At 40.6% G+C, this 24812-nt stretch overlaps 1 long non-coding RNA gene across 3 annotated transcripts; it reads left to right on the top strand.

The window, feature by feature from the left end:
* The first annotated feature begins 153 nt into the window (after positions 1-153).
* On the top strand, positions 154-23398 carry LOC117980529 (uncharacterized). 3 transcript variants are annotated; one of them, XR_008625565.2, is made up of 7 exons: positions 154-10216; positions 13511-13592; positions 16768-16915; positions 17393-17487; positions 18678-18790; positions 19299-19345; positions 21163-23398. It is a non-coding gene; the product is annotated as an uncharacterized LOC117980529 (long non-coding RNA). The 3 variants fall into 3 exon arrangements; XR_010112383.1 differs by lacking the exon at positions 16768-16915 and having other exon boundaries at positions 19909-23398; XR_008625564.2 differs by lacking the exon at positions 16768-16915.
* The last annotated feature ends 1414 nt before the right edge of the window (positions 23399-24812 follow it).

Here is a 24812-nt window from a genome sequence, read left to right on the forward strand (position 1 = left end):
AGGGAAAGGCCCTCACATAATACATTCAAAACTAAATTTTCAGAGTTTTTGTTTCCAGATTAGAGCACCAAAAACATGGGAAGGTAGCAATCTGGGAACTTAAAACTTGGGGCATGAATGTTAAAATGAGACCTGTCGGGTATATTTGAAACTGGTAATGTTTAGTTTCGTGGACTTTTTGAAGGCCTGTTACACCATTCACAGATAACTGGTCCCTTATGTGAATTTGGAAGATGTTAGTTGAATGAATAAATGAAATGCATAAGGCACCAAGCTAGGAGATTTTATTAAAAATAAAAAACCGCAAAACAAATTGTTCTTATCCTCCAGAAGCTGTTTTCCTATACAGCCATATGTGTACACATACGTGATGGAAGAAGAATGTGTTATGAGCCATGAGAGATGTACAAAGTGCTGGGAATCGAGGAGCGTGCATATGGATGTGCAAGATAAGTGTCTATCAAAATTTGAAGAACTGAAAAATAGGATTCAAGTCATAGGTTGGTGCAAAAGTAGTTGCGGCTTTTGCCATTGCAAGTAATGGCAAAAACCGCAATTACTTTTGCACCAACCTAAGACAGTTTTGTAAAAGGAGTATACATTTATAAAATTGGTAGAAAAAGCAGTTTAGCAATGAGTATCAACAAAAATTTGTAAACTTTTCTCAAGTCACCTAACTAAAAATGGGGATAATGGGAATAATCCAAAATATTAAATATCTACTAGGTTTGACTATACAAACTTGTCATTTTTATGGGTCAAAATGCTTAATATTGGTAATTTCACATATGCACAAAAGATAGTCATTGTATCATAATTTGTGATTGTGAAAAAATGGGAAAATAGTGCACAACATTAGAGGAACGATTAAACTGTGGCACAAACTTTAATGTTAGTCCTTTGTAATTTTTAAAAATTGAGGTATAATTTGCATACAGTAAATTCCACAGACTTAGGTGACATTTAGCAGTTGATAAATGTCATTTAGCAACTTGATGACATTTAGCAGTTGTATATACCACCCAGTCAAGATCTAGAACATTTTCATTGCTCCAGAAAGTTATTTCGTGCCAGTTTTCCAGACAATCCACCACCACCCCAAGGCAACTATTTTCTCTCTTTTTTTTTTGAGACGGAGTCTTGCTCTGTCACCCAGGCTGGAGTGCAGTGGTGCAGTCTCAGCTCACTGTGTCCTCTGCCTCCCGGGTTCAAGCAATTCTCCTGCCTCAGCCTCCCGAGTAGCTGGGATTACAGGTGTCTGCCACCACGCCTGGCTAATTTTTGTATTTTTAGTAGAGACGGGGTTTCACCATATTGGCCAAGCTGGTCTTGAACTCCTCACCTTGTGATCTGCCCACCTTGGCCTCCCAACGTGCTAGGATTACAGGCGTGAGCCACCGCGCCCGGACAACTATTTTCAAATTTCAATGACCATAGATTAGTTTTGTCTTTTTTTGAACTTCTTGTAAATGGAGACCTACAATATGCATTGCCTTGTGTCTTTCTTCTGCTTTGCGTCTGACTTCAATATCAATGAGATTCATCCATGCTATTGTATCAGTAATTAGTTGCTTTTAATTGTTGAATAGTATTCCATTGTATGACCATACCACAAGCGGTCATCCATTCTATTAATGGCCATTTGCTTTGCTTATAGTTTTTGGCTATTATGCATAGGGCGTTATGAACATTCTTGTATAAGACCTTGTGTGGACATAATTTTTATCCCTGTTGGGGAAAGTATCTGGGTCAAATTGCTGAATCATATGGTAGCTTAACTTTAGACACTGCTGAATTGTTTTTCCAAAGCGACTGCACCCTTTCACACTCTTAGCAATAGATGAGCGTTTCGGTTGTTCCACATCCTTGCCAAATTTTGATATTTTCAGTCCTCATAAAATGGTACCTTATTGTGATTTTTAACATAACATTTCCCTGATGCCTAATGATGTTGACTAACTTTTCGTGTATTACTATTACCAGCCATATTGAATACAATAACATATGTAAAGCACTTAGCACAGTGCCTGGCCTATGATAGGAGTATAATGAATGTCAGTTCTAACTACAGGTTGGATAGCATCCACTTTTCCTTGGATGTGACACCTGTTGTTTTATTTTCCAAAGCATTCCCTTTCTTTTGGTCTCAGCACCCTAGTTTTCCATGGGCAGTGGCTCTTCTCCACTCTCAGTCCATGCGGTTTGGAGAGACTGATCGCTCCGCAGACCACAGGCATGGGCATGTCACCCAATCAAAGTTAATGAGCAGCCGGGCACAGTGGCTCACGCCTGTAATCCCAGCACTTTGGGAGGCCAAGGCGGGCGTATCACTTGAGGTCGGGAGTTCGAGACCAGTCTAGAGAAACCCTGTCTCTACTAAAAATACAAAATTAGCTGGGTGTGGTGGCACATGCCTGTAATCCCTGCTACTTGGGAGGCTGAGACAGGAGGACTGCTTGAACCCAGGAGGTGGAGGTTGCGGTGAGCTGAGATTGCACCATTGCACTCCAGCCTGGGCAACAAGAGTGAAATTCCATCTAAAAAAAAAAAAGCTTCAATTCTAGGATTCTTTTTTTGTTTGTTTATTTGAGATGGAGTCTCACTCTGTTGCCCAGGCTGGAGTGTGGTGGCTCAATCTTGGCTCATTGCAACCTCCACCTCCTGGGTTCAAGCGATTCTCCTGTCTCAGCCTCCCACGTAACTGGGATTACAAGCAAGCACCACCATGCCCAGCTAATTTTTGTATTTTTTAGTAGAGATGGGGTTTCACCATGTTGGCCAGGCTAGTCTCAAACTCCTGACCTCAAGTGACCTGCCTGCCTCAGCCTCCCAAATTGCTGGGATTACAGGTGTGAGCCACCACGCCTGGCCCAATTCTAGGGTTCTTAATAGGAACTATTGGGAAGAGGTCGTCTTATTTTATTGTGATGTCTAGGTATAGGATGATTTGAACCGTGAGCTCCTGGGGCTACCATGTGGCCTAAGACTAAAGCCCTTATGAAGAAAAGAAGACTGAGAAATGAAGAGACAGGTCCTTTTGAGTGTCTGATTCTAGCTTAGGCTGAAATTGGCATTTTATTTATGTAATCCAATAAGTTGCTTTTACTTAAACCAGCTGGGATAGGGCTTCTGATTCCTATCCCGGATACATTAGTGTACATTAGGATAATCTAGACATGTTGGACTTCTGTCTATGTATAGAGAGACTAGATACAGGAATCTAATGGCCAATGAAGAAGAAGAAGTATCAACTAATTAATGGATCAGGCAGGAGCCAGACAACCCCCATGTGAACCATGACAAAGTTGGACTTTATGACAAAGTTGGACTTTATGACAAAGTTGGATTGGTGAATATACTTGGATCTGGGGCCAAAGTGGGGCCGTCTTACTCTCTCTCCGTATCTAGACTTAGGGACCTCCCATGAGTAAAGCTGGATTCACAGAGCAGACTCTGACTTAGCCACCATCTGTGAGAAGTTTAGGTGGCCTTATATCTTCTAGGTGTCATCAGGAGAAAAGAGATGGAAGATGGCCAGAGCTATCCCTGAAAGATCTCCTGGGCCTGTTTTAGCAGGTAGTAACAGAAAGGTCAAGGGCTCATTGTCTCTGGTGCAAGCAGGTCAAAGAGAGAACAAAGGAGTTGGAACATTCCTGGATGTGACCTTTAGCATACTGATACTCTTACTAGTAAACACTGATGGGGGAATGTCAACTTCCTCTAATCAAACTACTATTCTCCGTAATTGAAGGGTGTTAAAGGGTGAAGAAAGGATTCTCCTTCTGGGTAAAGTGGAATAAGCACACTCCACCCTGTCTTTCCCCCTGAATGCAGCCATAAAAGCTGGACAGAATGCACAGAGCCACTATTTGAGGACTCTGAAAAGTAAATAATAGCAGGCACATCAGTGAAGAAGACAAAAATCAAAGTACCACTGAACTGATGTTTAGTTCAGTATTTTTTCCAATGTATGAGCTCGCCTAGCTTGAACTGTCAACCCAGGGTTCTATTACTAGCAAAAATATCCTTCAGTAATGAAGTGATGAAATAAAGCATCCTCAGATGAAGGAAAACTAAGAGGAGTTGTTTTTAGTAAGCTTGCACTAAAAGAATTGCTAAAGGAAATTCACCATATAGTAGGGAAATGATACCAAAAGGAAACTTGGAGCATTAGGAATAAAGGAAGAGCAACAGAAATGGCAAATACCAAGATAAGTATAATATTCTTCTCCTCTTTAGTTCTTTAAAATATGTTAAATGATAGAAAGCAAAAATTCAAACAATGGTGAAGTTTTTAATGTTTATAGATGTGGTATATAATAACTACAAAATAAAAGGGCAAGGATAAAGAGACCTATATGGTAGTGAAGTTTTCATATTGCACTTACAGTGGTAAAATACTGATTCTAAGTAGAGTTAGAAAAAGTTAAACATGTCTACTGTAATCCCTAGAGCAATCCATAAAGATACTGTACAAAGAGATACAGGTTGGGCACAGAGGCTCATGCCTGTAATCCCAATACTTTGGGAGGCTGAGGTGGGAGGATGGCTTGAGGTCAGGAATTCAAGACTAGCCTAGGAAACATAGTGAGACCCCACCTCTACAGAAAAAAAAAAAAAAGAAAGCCAGACATGGTGGTGAATGCTTATAGTCCTAGCTACTCAGGGGGCTGAGGTGGGAGAATCACTTGAGCCCAAGAGTTTGAGGCTGCAGTGAGCTATGATCAAGTCAAAACACATAATAGATAAAATGTAATATTAAAAAATGTTCAAGTAACCCAAAAGGAGATAGGAAAGGAGAAATAGAAGAACAAAAAACAGAGATAAAAACTAAAAGCAAACAATAAAATATTAGGCATCAATCTAAACATATCAATAATTACATTAAGTGTAAATGGTCTAAATCAGTGGTTGAGGAATGTTTTTAAAAAGCCATATAGTAAATATTCGGCTTTGTGAACCACAAGCAATCTCTTTTACATATTGTTCTGTTTCAAAAACAGGTGGTGGGTTGGATTTGGCCCATGGGCCATAGTTGGCCAACCTTTGGTCTCAACATGCCAATTAAAACAGAGAGAATGTCAGAATGGATTAAAAAAAGAAGAAAGCACAGCCTAGTTATATACTGCCTACAAGACACTCACATCAGTTATAATAATATACGTAGGTCAAAAGTCAAGGATGAGGAAACGAGGATGCTCCTCAGGAGGTGAAAGTCTTGATAAAAGTTTTTTCTAATGTGTACTAAGATGGGAAATTGAGAGAAGTAGAAGGGATTCTCCCTGATCCTTTCTCTTCCCTTCTATGAAAGTCAGACGCCTGATAACATCTGCATTTAAGAACATAGCCCTGAAGCTGGAAGTAAAGAATGCCTCTCAGTTTTATCAGTAACCTTCACCAAACCTGAGCTCTTTATGCCACAATAAAGGCCATTAGGCACTCATTCTGAGCCTACTTACTCTTATTTTACACATAGTTAACTATGTTAGCCACTCCGCCAGTGTCATGAGATGAGAAAAAAGATAGAAGGGAGGAAAAATCAGAAACTAATGTGTAAAGTAGAGTAAGAAAGGTGTGTGACAATACAATTGCCACTGGACCATATAATGGTAACCAAGAGGACCTAAGGAAGGTCAAGATATAACTAACTTCTCCTGTTTAAGCATTTCATTTGGTACAAATCTTACTTAAAGGAGAACTTTCTTTTCAATCTGTGGGTTCCATTTTTCTTTTAGAGAATGTTTTCTTTATATATATATTTACGTATAATATATAATATTATTATATTATATATAAAAATATATTTTAATAGAGTTGGGGGTCTTTCTATGTTGCCCTGACTTGTCTTGAACTCCTGAGCTCAAGGAATGTACCCACCCTGGCCTCCCAAAGTGCTGGGATTACAGGTGTGAGCCACTGTGTCTGGCTTTGTTTTCACATATTTTTGATAATTTTTCTGTTGCTTTGTTGAATTTTTACTTCAAGGGACAATTATCTATATATTGGGTCACTTTTTTAAAATGATGTCTTTCATTTTCTTTAATCTAGAGCAATCTTTAAGTTATTTTCTGGGAAGGGTGGGGAGGGAGGTTTTATGACGATGACATTTTTGAGAAGTCCAGACAAGTTGTCTTGTGAAATGTCCCACAATTCAAATTTGTCCAATTATTTGCTTATGATTAGATTCAGATTACCCATTTTTTGCAAGAACAGCTAGTGTGTAGTGTTCAGTTCATCACATTGGGATGCATACTGCCTCAGGCTTTCCCATCATTCATTGCACTAAATTTGAGCACTTGGCTAAGGTAAGTGTTCAGCAGATTTCTCCATTGGACCTGGGTCACTTTTATTTTCCATATCTATTCATTTTTCTTAAACAACTTTTTGGGTTTTATTTCCTTATGCTCACTTTATTTGTCTCAAGACTTTCCTTCTTGGGAATAATTTAATTTTTTGCTATATCAATTTTGTTCCTTACTGATAAGCAGTGCTGCTCCTGATATTTGTAGGAATAAGAGCAAGAAAATAAATGCAGGCCCATCCTCCATATATCTAAATATTTAGAAGTTATAAACCAAACTAAGAAATTATTAAATTAAAAAATATGCTCTATCCTTCTTCTTTGACAAATATAGTTTCATACTAACAAAATAGACAATATGTGTAAAAGCCATGGTTTTTACATGACTGAAATTTGACAAAATATTAAAGGTGATGCATGTAATTATAATTGGGCATATTTGAGTGTTCTGTTCATGGGCCAGCAATGGTTAGATGTGTACTAAAGTAAAAACTTTTATAGTTCATATGCTTTCTGTCTATTCATAACATTAATTTTTCTTTCATTTTAGCAAAATCACTCATTATGTTGGTATAATGAAGATTTTCATATAATTTGTTTTTTAAGAACTTTTTTACATTTTCTTTTTTTTTTTTTTTTTTGAGACTGAGTTTCGCTCTGTTACCCAGGCTGGAATGCAGTGGCACAATCCTGGCTCACTGCAAGCTCCGCCTCCCGGGTTCACGCCATTCTCCTGCCTCAGCCTCCCAAGTAGCAGGGACTATAGGCGCCTGCCACCACGCCTGGCTAATGTTTTGTATTTTTAGTAGAGATGGGGTTTCACTGTGTTGGCCAGGATGGTCTCGATCTCCTGACCTCGTAATCTGCCCGCATAGGCCTCCCAAAGTGCTGGGATTACAGGTGTGAGCCACCGCGTCCAGCCGTTTTTCACATTTTCACGTAATTAAAAAATATATATATAGAAGAGGCTGGGCACAGTGGCTCATGCCTGTAATCCCAGCACTTTGGGAGGCCAAGGCAGGAGGATCATGAGGTCAGGAGGTCAAGACCATCCTGGCCAACATGGTGAAACCCCATCTCTACTACAAATACAAAAAATTAGCTGGGTGTGGTGGCATGTGCCTGTAATCCAGCTACTCAGGAGGCTGAGGTAGGAGAATCACTCAAACTAGAGGTTGCAGTGAGCCGTGCGCCACTGCACTCTTAAGCCTGGCGACAGAGCGAGACACCGTCTCAAAAAAAAAATTATATCTATATATATGATTAAAAATTTAAAAAGAACAAAATTTGAATAATTTTCATCAAAAACGAAAAGGATGTAAAAATTTAAATTTTTAAATTGTTTTAATGATTTTTATATTTTTCTTCTAAAATTGAAATTTAAAAACTTTTTTTTTTTTAAGAGACAGTGTCTTCCTCTGTCAACCAGTCTGGAATGCAGTGGCACAATCATAGCTTACTGCAGCCTTGAGCTCCTGGGTTCAAGCAGTTCTCCCATGTCAGCCTCCCAAGTAGCTGGGACTATACAGGCACATACCACCATACCAGGCTAATTTTTTGAATTTTTTTGTAGAGAAGGGTCTCTTGATCTCTCAGCCTCAAACAATCCTCCCACCTAAGCCTCCCAAAGCACTGGGATGACAGGTGTGAGCCACTGCACCCTGCCTGAAATTTCTCTATCAAAAGACAAAACAGGCTGGGTGCAGTGACTCATGCCTATAATCCCAGCACTTTGGGAGGGCAAGGCAGGCAGATCACCTGATGGGTCAGGAGTTTGAGACCAGCCTGCCCAAGATGGTGAAACCCTGTCTCCACTAAAAGTACAAAAATTAGCCAGATATGGTGGTGGGCTCCTGTAATCTCAGCTACTTGGGAGGCAGAGGCAGGAGAATGGCTTGAACCCGGGAGGTGGAGGTTGCAGTGAGCTGAGATTGTGCCACTGCACTCCAGCCTGGGCAACAGAGTCACTCTGTCGCAAATAAAAATAAAAATAAAAATAAATAATAATTACATTGAACAAAAATCAAAATTACATAAAGTTGATATTTTATTTAGTATTTTAAAAGTTTAATACAGTAATAGTAAAAGATTTTTACATTGTAAAACTGTTTGTAGTGTTAATGTTCAAAGTCCACATAGTTACCAACGTAAATAATTGGAACTACACTTCACATAAGTTATTTCTTGTCTGTATGTACATACACCTTTAAGAATAATATGTAATATGAGTTGTTTAATGTTGCAAAATGCTCCTCAGATGCCATGTGTAACAGTTGTGAATATGCTCTAATATTTTAGTACCTTCAAAACCAATGAATTAGATACAAAAAGACATGAGAGAATGAATGCTTGGCCTTCTGGGAAATGATACTTTCTTCAGTAAGAATCTATGGGATTCATGCTGAGACTATGTATCTGACAAGCAAGTGAATTGGTCTATTATCCTCCTTAAATTCTTCAGCTCAAATCTTTCTCATTCTCCTGAGCAGTGTCCATCTCTGATATTGGCAAAGGCGCAAAAACCTTCATGGCGTTTGGCATTCTTCGGTACATCAGAAGAAACCTTTCCTTGGGGCCTGAGGGGTGTGAATTATGAGAGTAGGTTTAGGGTTGTGGGTTTTGCTGTGCCAGCACAGAACATCAGAGATGCCCACGTGTTCTTTAATAAATTTATCTTCCTGGTCTTTGTGATATCCTTGGTCCTCTAAAGAGCAGGGCCCAGAGCCTGGGTCTCTTTTATCTGTGTGTAATGTCATATATAAGAAGCAGAATCTATGAGTTATGGTGAGTATTCTTTTAGTCTTTAATCTGTTTACTTAGAATTGTAAGTTTCTCTTTTCCTGTTGTTGTTTTGTATTTCATCTTGTCTTTAAGTTCTTATTTATAGAATTCATATTTTTTTAGTTGCTTTATAGAGAAGCCGTTATAGAGAATTTCCTTCTCTCCTTTGAGTTATATTTTCTTCAACACTGGGTTCCATATCTTTTTTTTCTTAGTCTGGTTGTTTCTTTGTCCTCCTTTTAAAAAAGTAATAGATTTTCATAATGCAGACAGTATTTGTTTTCATCTTCTTAATGTTTAATGTAGGGGAGTCTATCCAGACTTTCAATTTACTTGGGTGTAATTTCTCCTCAAATCCTTTCTCATTTTTGTGCAAGACCCATTTGTTTTGCCCTCTGGACTGTGGCTGGAGGGCATAGTTCTAGTGCTCTGTCAGCTTTTCTGTATCTATGCATTGGTGGGGAAAAGGTAGCTGTAATTTCCAGTATCCTTTCTTTTTTTTTTTTTTTTTTTTTTTTTTGAGATGGAGTCTTGCCCTGTTGCCCAGGCTAGAATGTAATGGCGCAATCTCGGCTCACTGCAACCTCCGCCTCCTGGGTTCAAGCGATTCTCCTGCATCAGCCTCCCAAGTAGCTGGGATTACAGGGGTGCACCACCACGCATGGCTAATTTTTCGTATCTTTAGTAGAGACGGGATTTCACAATATTGGCCAGGCTGGTCTCAAACTCCTGACCTTGTGATCTGCCTGCCTTGGCCTCCCAAAGTGCTGGGATTACAGGCGTGAGCCACTGCACCCGGCCTCCAGTATCCTTTCTTAGAGAAACTGGGCTCTAATACCTTTTTGAGGTTTTAATAAGTATCTTGTGTCAGACTTTCCTTTTCTATGATGGGTTGGATGTGAAGGGGGAGGATATGGAGGGGTAATTATATTCCCATTGGAAGCACAGATTTCCCTGGAGTGTGTATTTCTATTTCAGAGATTCAAAGCTGGCTGCTTAATCTCCCATCTCTTCTGTCTTCTTCCTACCAACAGATCAAAAATGACATTTTGAAAATTAGTCTTGCATCAATAACCAGGATGTTTTGAAATGGAAGAAATTGGACACAGGGAGACCAAAGAAGCTACTGTTACGGTAATGCACGTGAGAAATGAATTAGGTGAAAACATTGTATATGAAGAGAAAAAGATGAACTCTCATAATTTGGAGAAGAAAAAACCCCATAAACTTACAGTGACAGAAGAGACGTCCATAACAAAGGATTGGGAATAGATAACATTTATTTAACCTTAGGGACTGAAGGATTCATAATGCTATCTGTGGCATGCTGAAAACGGTATTGATTCTTCTGAATGTGCAGAGAAAGATGACCTCAGTTTGGGCATCACATAACTTTTTTAAAAGTGAAAAAGGAAGCAAATAATACTGTATATTTTATACACTATATCTTAATTTGAGATATATATGTATGTATATTTAATTTAGAACCATATATTAAAATTTTTGCAGTGATTATTTCTGAAAGGTGGTTTATGGATGGATTAAATTTCTTTCTTTGTACTTTTCTGTATTTTTCAGCTTTTCTACAAACGACCATAGTAGAAAATAATAGAGAAGCTGCAAAAAAGGGAGAAAATTTTTATAATAGAGAAAAAGTTGCAAAAAAGGGGAGACACCCAAGTTTATAGTACTATATTTTAGGCAAATTGCCATGAAAAATTGTTAAACTTAAAAAAAAAAACTTAAAGAGGTAAGGTTTGGTGTTATTGAGCACTTCAAATGTGGCTAGCTCAAACTGAGATAGCTGTAAGTATAAATTACCAAATGGATTGCAAAGTCTTAGTGCAAAAAGAGAATATGAAATATCTCATGTATTTTTAAACATTCGTTACATGATAAAAAAAATTTTGTTAGATTAAATAAACTATATTATTTTCTTAGTCCATTTTGTGCTGCTATAACAGAATGTCTAACACTGGTTAGTTTATAAAGAACAGAGCTTTATTTCTTACAATTCTGGAGGCTGGAGTCCAAGGTCAAGGGGTGGCATCTGGTGATGGCCTTCTTGCTTCATCATCCCATGGCAGAAGGCAGGAGAGCAAGAGAATGTGTGGGAGAGAAATAGAGGGCCAAACTCATTTTTCTAACAAGCCCTCTCTTGAGATAACTAACTTACTCCCTCAATAACAACATTAATCCACTCACAAGGGCAGAGCCTTCATGACCTAATCACCACTTATTAGGCTGTACCCCCAACATTGCTGCATTGGGGATAAAGTTTCTGATACATAAACTTTGGGGAACATATTCAAATCATAGGAATTATTAAAAGTAATTTTATGTATTTCTTTTTACTTTTTAAAATGTACCTACCAGAAAGTTTACAATTAAACATATGGCTGATGTTTGTGGCTATATATGTATTGGACAGTGCTGGTCTAGAATATCATCCAATTTTTAATAAACCCCTGAAACCCAAGTGACTTTAAGTGCTTTACCTTTCCCCTAACATCCTCTTCAGTATTATCCAATAAAAAGGCTTTATCCTCCGTCCTAAGTGATCTCGTTCCTCTTCCTGTACCTCCAAAGGTTCTAGTGACTCGATGTATTTGGGGAAAATACAGAATCTATCTACAACACAGGTGGGTTTGCAGCTGGAACCTGTCATCTCATCCCCGTGTAGATTTTTGAAAGTACTGCCACTGATTATTATTATTGTTTTTTTGAGACAGAGTCTTGCTCTGTCACCTAGGCTGGAGTGCAATGGTGCGATCTCGGCTCACTGCAACCTCTGCCTCCTGGGTTGAAGTGACTCTCTGCCTCAGCCTCCTGAGTAGCTGGGATTACAGGCATGCACCACCATGCCTGGTTAATTTTTGTATTTTTTAGTAGAAACAGGGTTTCACCGTGTTGGCCAAGCTGGTCTCGAACTCCTGACCTCAAGTGATGCACCCACGTCAGCCTCCCAAAGTGCTGGGATTATAGGTGTGAGCCACCACACCTGGCCTACTGCCATGTTTTACTCCTTCTCCAAAACAATGCTAATGCAAGGCTATTTCAATTAACAGATGTTTCTGAAGTTTCAGGGAGTAATTATAGCATATGCAGAAAACTGCTTCAGATTGTGTATTACTCCTCGCTCTTCTTGTACCTTTTCCTGCCATTCCCCACTAGAGGGGATTTCTCACTGCTTCAAGAGGAAGTGCCCTTCCTCCCCTCCCTCCTTTCTTCCAGAGTCCACTTCCCTTCTCAGAGCACCAGCTGACAACTCCAGAATTTCTTGAGACCTTATTATGTGGAGCATTTTGGCCAAATATTTTTCATGTAGCCTCTGCCTAGGCTACCTTGCACTTCAAAGCCAAATAGGCCCCTTTTGGTGCTTTCCAAAAGGCTACCCTGCTCAAATTCCCATGAGCTCTTTACAATAACACCATTTTATTTGGTTACGCTAGTTTTGTTTATACACAGGTGGTGTAAGTATCATTATGAGCCAAGCTCTGTTGTATTGACAGTTCTCAGGTAACAGAAAGGCTTCAGGCATGGAATGCTGTCTGTCCTCCAAAAATTAAGATCAAATGGCTGGTGTTATTTGCAGATCAATACAGTGCTTATGAGCATGACACTCTCTGACGCTTACTGGGTGACCTTAGGTGAGTTTCCTTGTCTCTCTCATTGAATTATCCCATGCTTAAGAAGAACTCTGTCATAATAATAATAATAGTAATACCATCTATCTCTTAGGTGAGGATTAAAATGAGATCATGGCCAGGCGTGGTGGCTCACACCTGTAATACCAGCTCTTTGAGAGGCCAAGGCAGGCAGATTACAAGGTCAGGAGATCAAGACCATCCTGACTAACACAGTGAAACCTCGTTTCTACTAAAAATACAAAAAATTAGCCAGGTGTGGTGGCAGGCACCTGTAGTCCCAGCTACTTGGGAGGCTGAGACAGGAGAATGGCATGAACCCGGGAGGCGGAGCTTGCTGTGAGCTGAGATTGTGCCACTGCACTCCAGCCTGGGTGAGAGAGTGAGACTCCGTCTCAAAAAATATATAATAATAATAATAAAATAAAATAAAATGAGATAATGAATCATCAGCATTTATTACTGTGCTTGATCTGTAGTATGAGCTCAATAAATAGTACCTATGTTGGTTATTAATATTATACATAACTCCAAGGAGTCCTAGGTAATAAGAAATTTATACCTCCACAGGGTATCATATCTCTTAGAAATGCTTTTGGTTGCAAATAACAGAAAACTTGACCTTTGGTAGCTCAAACAATTAGGGATTTATTTAATTTTACAGAACATTATTGGAAGTTGGCAATTCAGGGCTGATTCAGTGCTCAGCAATGTCATGAAAGACTGTGACTTCTTCTGTCTTTCTGCTCTATCCTGCTCAGTGAGTGGTTTTCATTTTTAGGCCTGCTGGATTCATATTCACAAGATGGCTGCTGCATCACAAGGCCCCACAACCACATTCCAGGCTGGAGGAAAAGAGAAAGGTGAAGTAGCCGAATCCTCACACTAAGACTTTGCCATTTATTTCAGGAAGGGATGGCCTTCCCAGGGCCTTTTGCTCACATCTCATTGGTTGGAACTGTGTCATTAACCAGCCTCAGGTGTAAGAAAGGCTGGAAAGTCACGTTTGGCCTCTCTGCTTCAACAGAAAAGGAAAACAAAGCAAAAGTAGGGAAATGGGTATTGATCAAACCTGTAACATCAGTTAGAAGGAGGCAGTATAATTTCGCATGCCGAGAGGGCCAGCTTCTAAGCAAGTAGCATCATTTCCCCTATTGGGGGAACACGCCTCCAACATTTCAATGTAGGTTCTTTCTATTTTCCATAAGTGTCAGCCAGCTGAGACATAAAGAGAGACAATAAAAAGAGAGGAATTTTACAGCTGGGCCGCCAGGGGCGACATCACATATTGGTAGGAGCATGATGCCTGCCTGAGTCTCAGACCAGCAAGGTTTTATTAAGGGTTTCAAAAGGGGAGGGGGTTTAAGAACAGGGAGTATGTACAAAGATCACATGCTTCAAAGGACAAAAAGCAGAACAACTGATAAGGGTCTAACAAAGATCACGTGCTTCTGAGGGAACAGGACAAAGGGCAAAAGCAGAACCACTGATAAGGGTCCAACAAAGATCACAAGGCAAAGGGCAAAGCAGAACCACCGATAAGGGTCTATGTTCAGCGGTGCACATATTGTCTTGAAAAACATCTTAAACAACAGAAAACAGGGTTCGAGAGCAGAGAACCGGTCTGACCACAAATTTACCAAAGCGGAGTTTTCCCAACCCTAGTATGCCTGAGGGTTCTGCAGGAGACCAGGGCGTATCTCAGTCCTTATCTCAACTGCCCAAGACAGACATTCCCAGAGCGGCCGTTTATAGACCTCCCCCCAGGAACGCATTCCTTTCCCAGGGTATTAATATTAACATTCCTTGCTAGGAAAAGAATTTAGCAATATCTCTCCTACTTGCATGTCCATTTATAGGCTTTCTGAAAGAAGAAAAATATGGCTCTTTTTGCCTGACCCTGCAGGCAGTCAGACCTTACGGTTGTCTTTGTTTGTTCCATAAAAATCGCTGCTATTCTGTTCTTTTTCAACGTGCACTGATTTCATATTGTTCAAACATGCATGTTTTACAATCAATTTGTACAGTTAACACAATTATCACAGTGGTTCTGAGGTGACATACAACCTCAGCTTACTAAGATAACAGGATTAAGAGATTAAAGTAAAGACAGGCATAAGAAATTATAAAAGTATTATTTGGGAACTGATAAATGTCCATATTAAGATGAAATCTTCACAATTTATGTTCCTCTGCTGCGGCTTCAGCCGGTCCCTCCGTTTGGGGTCCCTGACTTCCTGCAACTTTCCCCACCCTAGGAACGTAAGGACTAGAGCTGCAACATATGGGAACATATGTAAGTGTTCTGCTTCCAGCCAGGCCCTTGAGAGGGGAAAAGGCACTCTGCCCCTTTTTGCTTTTCACTATCACTTATCAAGGGACTGTTATGTAACTAGGACTGAACAGCTGAATAACATTGATGCAGTCATTGTCTTCAAAGGTGGAGGAACATATGCTTGTCAAACTGTGTATTACATCCATAGAGATATGCATGTGATGCTGTGGGAAAATACAGAAGAGGGGGCCTCTGGCTCAGATTGGGAAATCAGGGAAGGCTGCCCAAAGGAGGTGACACTGGAGCTATGTTTGCAAAGATGGCAAAGATCTGGGATGGTAAACAAGGGAGTGGAAAAATATTACAAGTAGAGGTAACATGTGCAAAGACCCGGAAGTTAGGAGACCATGCAGATGATTCAAAGAATTCTGAAAAGTTTATTAGGACTGGAGCTTAGGGTTTATGTTGGGGTCTAATGAGAAAGAGGACTAGAAAAATAGGCTGAAGCAGGCTTGAGGGTGCCTTGTTTGCCAAACCAAGAAATGTATTTGGCACCAAATGTATATGGCAGGACTTCAAGTCAGGGAACAATGTGATTAAACTCACATTTAAAATTACTTTAGTGGGCAATGTAAAAGCTAGACCAGAGTAAGGGAAGATGAGATCAGAGGCAGAGTGATTAGAAGGTAATTGGGAGAACTGGGGAGGAAGGCTGAGCATCTGAACCATCGTGGTGTTGGAGGCTGTCGCATCTAGAGGAGATTTGGGAGATGCTGAAGAGGTCAAATCAATAGGACTTGATAAGTGATTGGATATACATGTTCATGAGAATTCAGGGATGACACCATGTTTCTGGCTCAGGCAACTGGGTTGATGTGCTGCCTCGTGATATCAAAGGGATTACTGAAGAAGAACAAAGTAATTTTTGAGGAAGTATTGACTTTGGGCAAGTTGAGTTTGAAGTGCTTGTAGAATGTGTAAATGAGTATGTCTGGTAGGCAGCTTGGAGATACAAGTCAGGAGAGTGGTCTGGCAGGAGATACGGATTTACCATCTGCAAAGAGACGATGGTTGAAGTCTCTGAAATGAGTATGCACACCACACCCCACCCCCAGGGGAATTGTTTCAGAGTCATCACAACCTCAAAGCCTCCCTTCCCCTCCCCTCCCCTCCCCTCCCCTCCCCTTCCCTTCCTCTCCTTTCCTTTCTTTTTTTTCTTCTCTTTTCTTTGAGATGGAGTCTTTCTGTGTTCCCCAGCCTGGAGTGCAGTTGTGTGATCTCAGCTCACTGCAACCTCTGCCACCCGGGTTCAAGCAATTCTCTGCCTCAGCCTCCCAAGTAGCTGGGACACAGGCACCCGCCACAGCGCCTGGCTAATTTTTGTATTTTTTGTAGAGACGGGTTTTTGCTATGTTGGCCAGGTTGGTCTCAAACTCCTGACTTCAAGTGATCCACCCCCATCGGCCACCCAAAGTGCTGGGATTACAGGCATGAGCCATGGCATCTGGCCAAAGCCAGCTTTTTGAGGCATCACTTATCAAGAAATATTTAAGGAAATGAATGTGTTAATTATGTCTTAATAAAACAACCATAAAGTTAATCTATATGAATGGTACCAATCAAATTAGAAGAAAATTTACATTTTAAATAAGAGTAATTAAGAACTCAAAGTCACTCGGTGTGGTAGGCAGCCTCCAGGGTGGTTCTCAGTATTATTCTGCTTCTTGATATTCATGTCCCGTGCATGCTTCTCCATCTTCTAGGGACTGCCTGTGTGACTAATAGCATATGGCAGAAGTGAGAGTACATCACTTGGGTCATTTACTCTGTGGGAAGATAGCTGCCACGGCATGAGCAGCCCCTTGGAGAGGCCTACACAGTGAGGAACTGAGGCCTCCTCCTGACAGCCCTGTGAGTGCGCCATTTTGAAGGTAGAGCATCCGGCCCAGGCAGGCCTTGAGCTGACTGCAGCCCCTGCCAAAATCTGAACTGCAGCTTGGCCAGACATCCTGGCCAGAACCACCCAGTTAAAATGCCCCTGATAAGACTCAAACACTATGTCGGATAATAATGTTTACTGCTTTAAGCCACCAACCATGCAACTAAAGATAATTAATAAAAGAGGACATAATAATTTGTATAAAATAATTATGTCTTCTTTTCATGGAAATAAAATTCTTTATGATGATTTCAATACTTACTTGCATTAGTATTTTATTTTCTATAGAAACGATTCTAGATTTTACAACCTTTCTTTTGACATAGTAGACCTTAAGTAGGTTTTAAATTAATTTTAGTTTTGGGAAGCTATATTCTCCAGTGTGGAGAAATAATTTAAAGGCTCAGCATTCTTTTTTTTTGAGACGGAGTTTCACTCTTGTTGTCCAGGCTGGAGTGCAGTGGCGTGATCTTGGCTCATCACAACCTCCGCCTCCCAGGTTCAAGCAGTTCTGCTTCAGCCTCCCGAGTAGCTGGGATTACAGGTATGCACCACCACACCTGGCTAATTTTGTATTTTTAGTAGAGACAGGGGTTTCTCCATGTTGAGGCTGGTCTCGAACTCCTGACCTCAGGTGATCCGCCCACCTCCGCCTCCCAAAGTGCTGAGATTACAAGCGTATGCCACCGTGCCCGGCCTAGGCTCAGCATTCTTATATTAGAATTTATAGCATTTTAAAGTAATGTATAGTAACAAGCTGCTGAATTTTAATACACATTAAAATTTTGCAATTATTACAATTTCATAATTAAAATAAATTATTGCTATAAAATAATTAGCCTAGCATTAATTATTAATTTCTAATTTATTTCCATATAATAGTTATTACTTTGAATTATTCATGGTAAATACTATTAGTGGTTATATTATGATTGTAGATTTAAAATGTGAACTCAGCAATGCCGTCTGATACAATAAAATGACAAATGATATGAACTACAATATAAAATAGCAAATGTAACCAGCACACTAATATCAAAAAGCAATTTATTAGTAATTTTATGGCAATTGCTGATTAGCCCATCACTCATGAAAGGAGCAACTCATTTAGAAACTCAGGTTATTTTAGTTATTGCTAGATCAACAAGGTTTTCTTTTTAAAATAAGTTAAAGTGGCATTGTTTATATCTATCCTGTTAGAACAAGGCACTTTACTTCCATTTGCTGGAAAAATTTTATACTGGATGTACACATTCTTATCTTTGGAGGAAAAAAAGCCAAAAAAAGAAATCACCCACCAAACCCCATAAAGAAATAAAGACACTTCTGATGTGAATGGCAGGTGGTGATCTCATGAAATACACAACCTAAACGCATGTACATGGCCGACGTGAGTGTGCAGGCTGAGAAAAGGTAGCAGACTGGGATACACTGCCTTTTAATCTGAGGAAGAAATGAGAATGACCAGTGGGATGCTGCCAGAGTCCTCCAGAGTTGGAGTCTTGAGTATAACTCTCTGGGTTATTTTCCCTCCCTCCCTAAGGCAGCTACAAAATTAGAAGAATCTGCTAGCCTTGCTTTAACCAAATTCTTTAAGGGAATCACTTGAGTGTCTGCGATAAGAAAACACTGCACTGTAGACATCTTTGAGCTCAGGGTGCACCCAATGAGAAACAGCACTTTGAGGAGCTGAGCAGAGCACTTCGGGGTCAGCAGGTTTACTGTCATCTGCAGAGCTTGTAGCGGGCTTGAAGAAGTACCACATGCAGGCCCACCCGACAGCCAAGGAAGGGTCCTATTAGTTAAGAAAAGGTGCCCACTGATGCCAGCCACTTGGAGACACTTGGGTAAGTGGATGAGAGCATCCTGTGGGACCCTGTTACAGCCCTGCCCAGTGAGTTATTTGGGAAAGCAATTTGTGGGGATGAGTTCAGAGCTGGGGAGAAGGAGGAGAACATATTCTGAAGTATAATGAACAGGACTTCCCCTCTCCTTTTTGTCTTTTTTCTTTGGGGCATTTCTTGAAAGGAAATCCCCTAGGAAATGGAAACTTAGAATGCAGAGTTTGTGCAGCCCAAAGTGGAAACATCTTTTCCTGGAAAAAGTTTACCAAGCTAAACGACATTCAGGAGGTGATTTTCACACATATGAGGGTTTGGGTCTGGGGACTTGAGGGCTTGGCGTGGAAGAGCTTGGTGACATATACTCTCTTCGAATGAGTGAGCGTGTGTGATAGCAAAGACTTGGAACCAACCCAAATGCCCATCAATGATAGACTGAATAAAGAAAATATGGCACATGTACACTGTGGAATACTATGCAGCCATAAAAAGTATGACATTATGTCCTTTGCAGGGACATGGATAAAGCTGGAAGCCATCATTCTCAGCAAACTAACACAGGTACAGAAAACCAAACATCTCATGTTCTCACTCATAAGTGAGAGTTGAACAATGAGAACACATGGACACAGGGAGGGGAACATCACACACTGGGGCTGTCGGGGGTTGGGGGGCAAGGGGAGGGAGAGCTTTAGGACAAATACCTAATGCATGCAGGGCTTAAAACCTAGATGACGGGTTGATGGGTGCAGCAAACCACCATGGCACATGTATACCTATGTAACAAACCTGCACATTCTGTACATGTATCCCAGAACTTAAAGTAAAAAAAAAAAAAGAATGAATGAATGAGAACTGTTGAGTGAGCAACATAGTTACTTTAAAGCATTTGAATATATTTATCATAACATTGAGTGATACATGTGCAAAAATATAACCAAAATAGAACTTTTTGGTTACAACAGAATCAATTAATTAAGAAACAAAATTTGCAATAATCATACCACTGCTGATTCCTATAAATGTAATATATCTTAGGATTCACATAATCCAGTTCTAGGATTCAAAGAAAAAAAGAACACCACAAAAGTCACTGAAAATTGTTCCAAATGTTATTTTTATAGTTCCAAGACCAATGAGGAGGTTCCAAGACCAATGAGGAGGCTCCATTGCCCCTTCTTTCTACTTCTTTCAAATTCCTCAGTGTCCGCTGCGCCTCTGAGCCTCTTCTCACTCTCACTTCCCTCCTGAAACTCTCCCAGACACCATTCACTTCCAAGGTGCCTCTCTTTCTTTCTTATCTCCTTTTCTAGAACTTCCTTCCTCCTGGTCAAACCCTAATCTCCACTAAACTCCTTGGTAAAGAGTATCCTTCTTGCATGAGAATTTCCTGGTGAAAAAAATTATTCACCTCCTTATACAACAACAGAGTAATAAAAACTTAACATTCTTTACTTTAAAAAATGCCGTTGACTAATTTGATTATTTTGTTCAAAAATGTTTGTGTTGCAGCCATAAAAAAGAATGAGTTCATGTCCTTTGCAGAGACATGGATGAATCTGGAAACCATCATTCTCAGCAAACTAACACAGGAACAGAAAACCAAACACAGCATGTTCTCACTCATAAGTGGGAGTTGAACATTGAGAACACATGGACACAGGGAGGGGAACATCAAACACCCCGGCCTGTCGGGGGTTGGGGGCAAGGGGAGGGAGAGCATTAGGACAAACACCTAATGCATTCAGGGCTTAAAACCTAGATGATGGGTTGATGGGTGCAGGAAACCACCATGGCACTTGTATACCTATGTAACAAACCTGCACATTCTGCACATGTATCCCAGAACTTAAAGTAAAAAAAAAAAAAAAAAGAAGAAGAAGAAAGAAAGAAAGAAAAAGAATAAAAGAATGAATGAGTATGTGTGAATAGCTCCTACCCACAGAGAGCACTTCGAGGGAGAAATGCATGGGGGGACTCCTAGTGCAGGATGGCTGAGTTAAGTGAATTAGCAACATTCAATACCTAAGGGAAATTGGATGAAGGCTTGTGATTGGTTTAAGATTGATAGGAACATTTTCAGATCACTTTTGTCATTTTCCCTGTATATCCCAGCCCTGGAGGTATCAGGTGTTTGACAAAATTCAAGGGACTCATGGATTTGGAGCTAGACTTAATTGTGGTCCTTTGAAGGTAAGAATGATGTAGAGATTTGTGTATCAGATGGCTTTTGTGTACCCCCCTCATATCCTTTCAGGCTTGACTCTGATTGTAGTCAGGGCTGGAGCAAATTGTTCTGTGTGGGCTTTGACTCATTTCTTGCTGACAGCATCTTACCTCAAGCACCAACTGTATATACCTTTTATGTTCTGCCCCAGGTTTCTCCAATCAATGGTATGGGATGACAGTGAATGTTTGCTCTGCATGCATGAATGTGAAACCTACTAGATGGAAGGAGCGAGGCTTCTTGCATCACCATGCGGAAAGCTGCCTACTGAACAGTGCATGATTGGTCCATGACATGAGTGAGAAACACACCCCTCATATATGAGACCACCGAGATTTGGAGGTTATTTGTATACATATTAGCCTACCTTGACTAATACACCACTGTACAACTCCAGGGGGAGCCATGCACATAACTAGGATGTGAATGGTGGCCCTTCAGAGCTACACAGTACATAGCCTGCATGGCTGCACAGTAGCCCTACTTGCCTTTCCAAGAGAGAAGCCAGAAACACACTTTCCCAGTATCCCTTGCAATTGGATATGTGACCTAACCTCTGCCCTGCAAATATAGACATGTGCCAGAGTGAGGCTTTGGGAAACAATGTGAAGGCAAGCACCATTTTCCTGGTAATGATGATGGTGGAGGCATCGAGTTTCAGGGGAGGCAGTAAGAGCAGTTTTGGCATCTAATGCACAGCACCAGGTATGATCAGCAGGGCCTTTGCTGGTGTAGTGCTGTCATATGGTAGTACATTGGGCATTTTTCCTGGTTCTGTACTCTCCAAGCCTGATTGATTCTCCTGCAAATTCTGTGACTTACTTAAGTGTCTTTATTAAATTAAATTTCTGCTTAACTAGCTAAATTGCTGTACTATTTAGGATGTAGGTTCAACATCTAAAACCACAAACTCTACAGATAAGATTGAGATCTTTTCTCTCTCATGTAACCATACAAGGTTGATATGGTGGCTCCACAGTGTTGGCAAACCCACTGACTCACCAATCTTAGACAGTTGTCATTATCTGTCAACATGGGTCACCAACATTCTGGCATTCTACTCAGTCAGAAAAAGAAAGGGAAGATATGCCTCTTCCCTTTAAGAACATGACCTGGATGTTGAACACATCGCTTCCCCTTACATCCTCCATTGGCTAGAACATAGTTATATGGCCAAAGATAGTGCAAGAGCATCTGGGAAATGAAGTGTGAAAGTTGTCAGAATCAAAATGGAGTCACTAATGTTAAGAAAACTTTGACAAATAGAGCCAGAGAAGGTCATGAAGAGAAGATTCATAAATTAGCCGGGCGTGGTGGCACATGCCTGTAATCCCAGCTACTTGGGAGGCTGAGGCATGAGAATCACTTGAACCTGGGAGGCGGAGATTGCAGTAAGCCAAGATCACACCACCGCACTCCAGCCAGGGTGAGAGAGCAAGACCTGTCTCAAAAAGAAAAAAAAAAAAAGAAGAAAAAAGATCCTCACGCTTGTTCACCTGATAAGGAAAAAGACTACAAAAACCACAACCTTGGACAAAGGACTTTGCAACCTCATACAAAAAATACTTCTCCAAGGACATCTGCCCAGCAACTACCTGTCCAACCTCAGACTGGCATTACCCTTGCAATTGATCATTGTAGCCAAAGATAATATTTCAAAACAATTACATAATCTTCCTTATTATTTCTTTCTTTCTTTTTTTTTTTTTTTTTTGAGACAGAGTCTCGCTCTGTCACCCAGGCTGGAGTGCAGTGGCACGATCTTGGCTCACTGCAAGCTCCACCTCCTGAGTTCACGCCATTCTCCTGTCTCAGCCTCCCAAGTAGCTGGGACTACAGGCTCCCACCACCACGCCCAGCTAATTTTTTTGTATTTTTTTGTATAAAAGTAGAGACGGAGTTTCACCGTGTTAGCCAGGATAGTTTCGATCTCCTGACCTCATGATCCACCCACCTCGGCCTCCCAAAGTGCTGCGATTACAGGTGTGAGCCACCACACCTGGCCTTCCTTATCATTTTCTTTAAAAACCTTTGTCAGCTGGGCACAGTGACTCACACCTATAATCTCAGCACTTTGGGAGGCCTAGGTGGGCGGATCACCTGAGGTCAGGAGTTTGAGACAAGCCTGGCCAACATGGCGAAACCCCGTCTCTAATAAAAATACAAAAATTAGCCGGGCGTGATGGCAGGTGCCTGTAATACCAGCTACTCGGGAGGCTGAGGCAGGAGAATCCCTTGAACCCTGGAGGCGGAGGTTGCAGTGAGCTGAAACTGCATCTCTGCACTCCAGCCTGGGCAGCAGAGTGAGACTGTTTCAAAACAAACAACAAACAAACACCCATGTCTTCCTTTGCCTCCCTCAATATGCACATGGTTTACGATGGCATGCATATTCCCATTGCAATGCTCTATTCCCAGATAAACATCATTTCCTTTTAGAGCCTCACTCTGTTTGTTATTTAGGTTAACGTTACTTTCAATGTTCAGAAATCTTTGTTGGCTTCCAGAAATAGCATATGCAAAGGATCTGAGGTAAGGAAGAATATGAAATGCTGGGTAATGGCAAGTAGTTTGGTGTGACTGCAGCTTATGGTGGAGTGGGAGGCCTATTAGTGAAAGGTGAGGCCAGAGATGCAGCAGTGCCTATATGCCAAGATAAGGAGTTTAGACTTTATCATGGCGATGTTTTAGGCAAAGACAAGAGACGATTAGTTTGCATTTTAGAAAGGTCATTGTATTTGCATTTGCCTAAGTTCTTGCACAAAAGAGAAGCTGACTCTGGCTGATTAGGCAGAAATAGAGTTAATTAAAATACCATTGCATCATGGAATTATTAGGAACTTGGTCTGAAGTTCAGTTTCCAGGAACAGTGTCCCAAACCATGTGGCAGACCTGGTTTGATGAGAAAGCTGTCCTTCCACTGTCACTATTGTCATGGAGCATTAGTTGCTATAGTTTGCACTGCTGCCAGCAAGTCAGCACAACTGAAATTTCCACAAATTCCAGCCACTGCAGCCATTTCTGCACCTTAGGAATCCAAGTTTGCAGACACTGCTGCTTCTGAAGTCTGGATACCTTTACCACCAGCAAGGAGATGCTACGTGGATCCTCCTGCCTACCCTGGTCTACTGCTGAATCAGATTCTGATTTAGACGTCTGATTGGTGGAGCTTAGGTTACAAGGTGCCTGCGAAGAAGCCTTTTGGGTAGCATTTTCTGAGTTAACTCCCCAAACACAGAAAGGATGTTTCAAAGGTACCGGCTGGCTGAAAAACATGCTAAATGCCCAAGTCATAACTTTTTCATATGATCTGGCTTTCCAGAAATACACTGTCTGGACCCAGACATTTATCTTGGTCTTGGACAAGAGGGAGAAGGTAGCAATTCTTTTTGCTAAGTGCAGGTGTTACTTGTCTTTCCAGTTCCACATTTTAAGAAAACAATCACAAGTTTTAACTCAAATTTCATTGCCAGGCATTATGCCAGGTACTTTTATTACACTCCTCCTCAACCCTTTGCGCATCAACTCCCCACTATTAGACAGATGAGCAAACTGAGACTCAGAAAGTTTAAATGATTTAAAAAGGCCAGGGAACTTGGAAGTGAGGGAACCAGGATTCTAACCCAAGTTTCCTGACTTCAAGTCTTTTTCCATTATACTTTGTTGTGTATAAAACCCTAGAATTTTCTAAAATTAGAAAAAGATTTTAATAAGTTGTATGAACTTATTTATTTCCTTATTGCTGGTAAATGGGAACTCATGGATTTGGCTTATATAAAAACAATGTCTTTCTTTTTAAGT

Source organism: Pan paniscus, chromosome 5 (genome assembly GCF_029289425.2).
Source record: "Pan paniscus chromosome 5, NHGRI_mPanPan1-v2.0_pri, whole genome shotgun sequence".
Classification (NCBI taxonomy): Eukaryota; Metazoa; Chordata; class Mammalia; order Primates; family Hominidae; genus Pan; species Pan paniscus.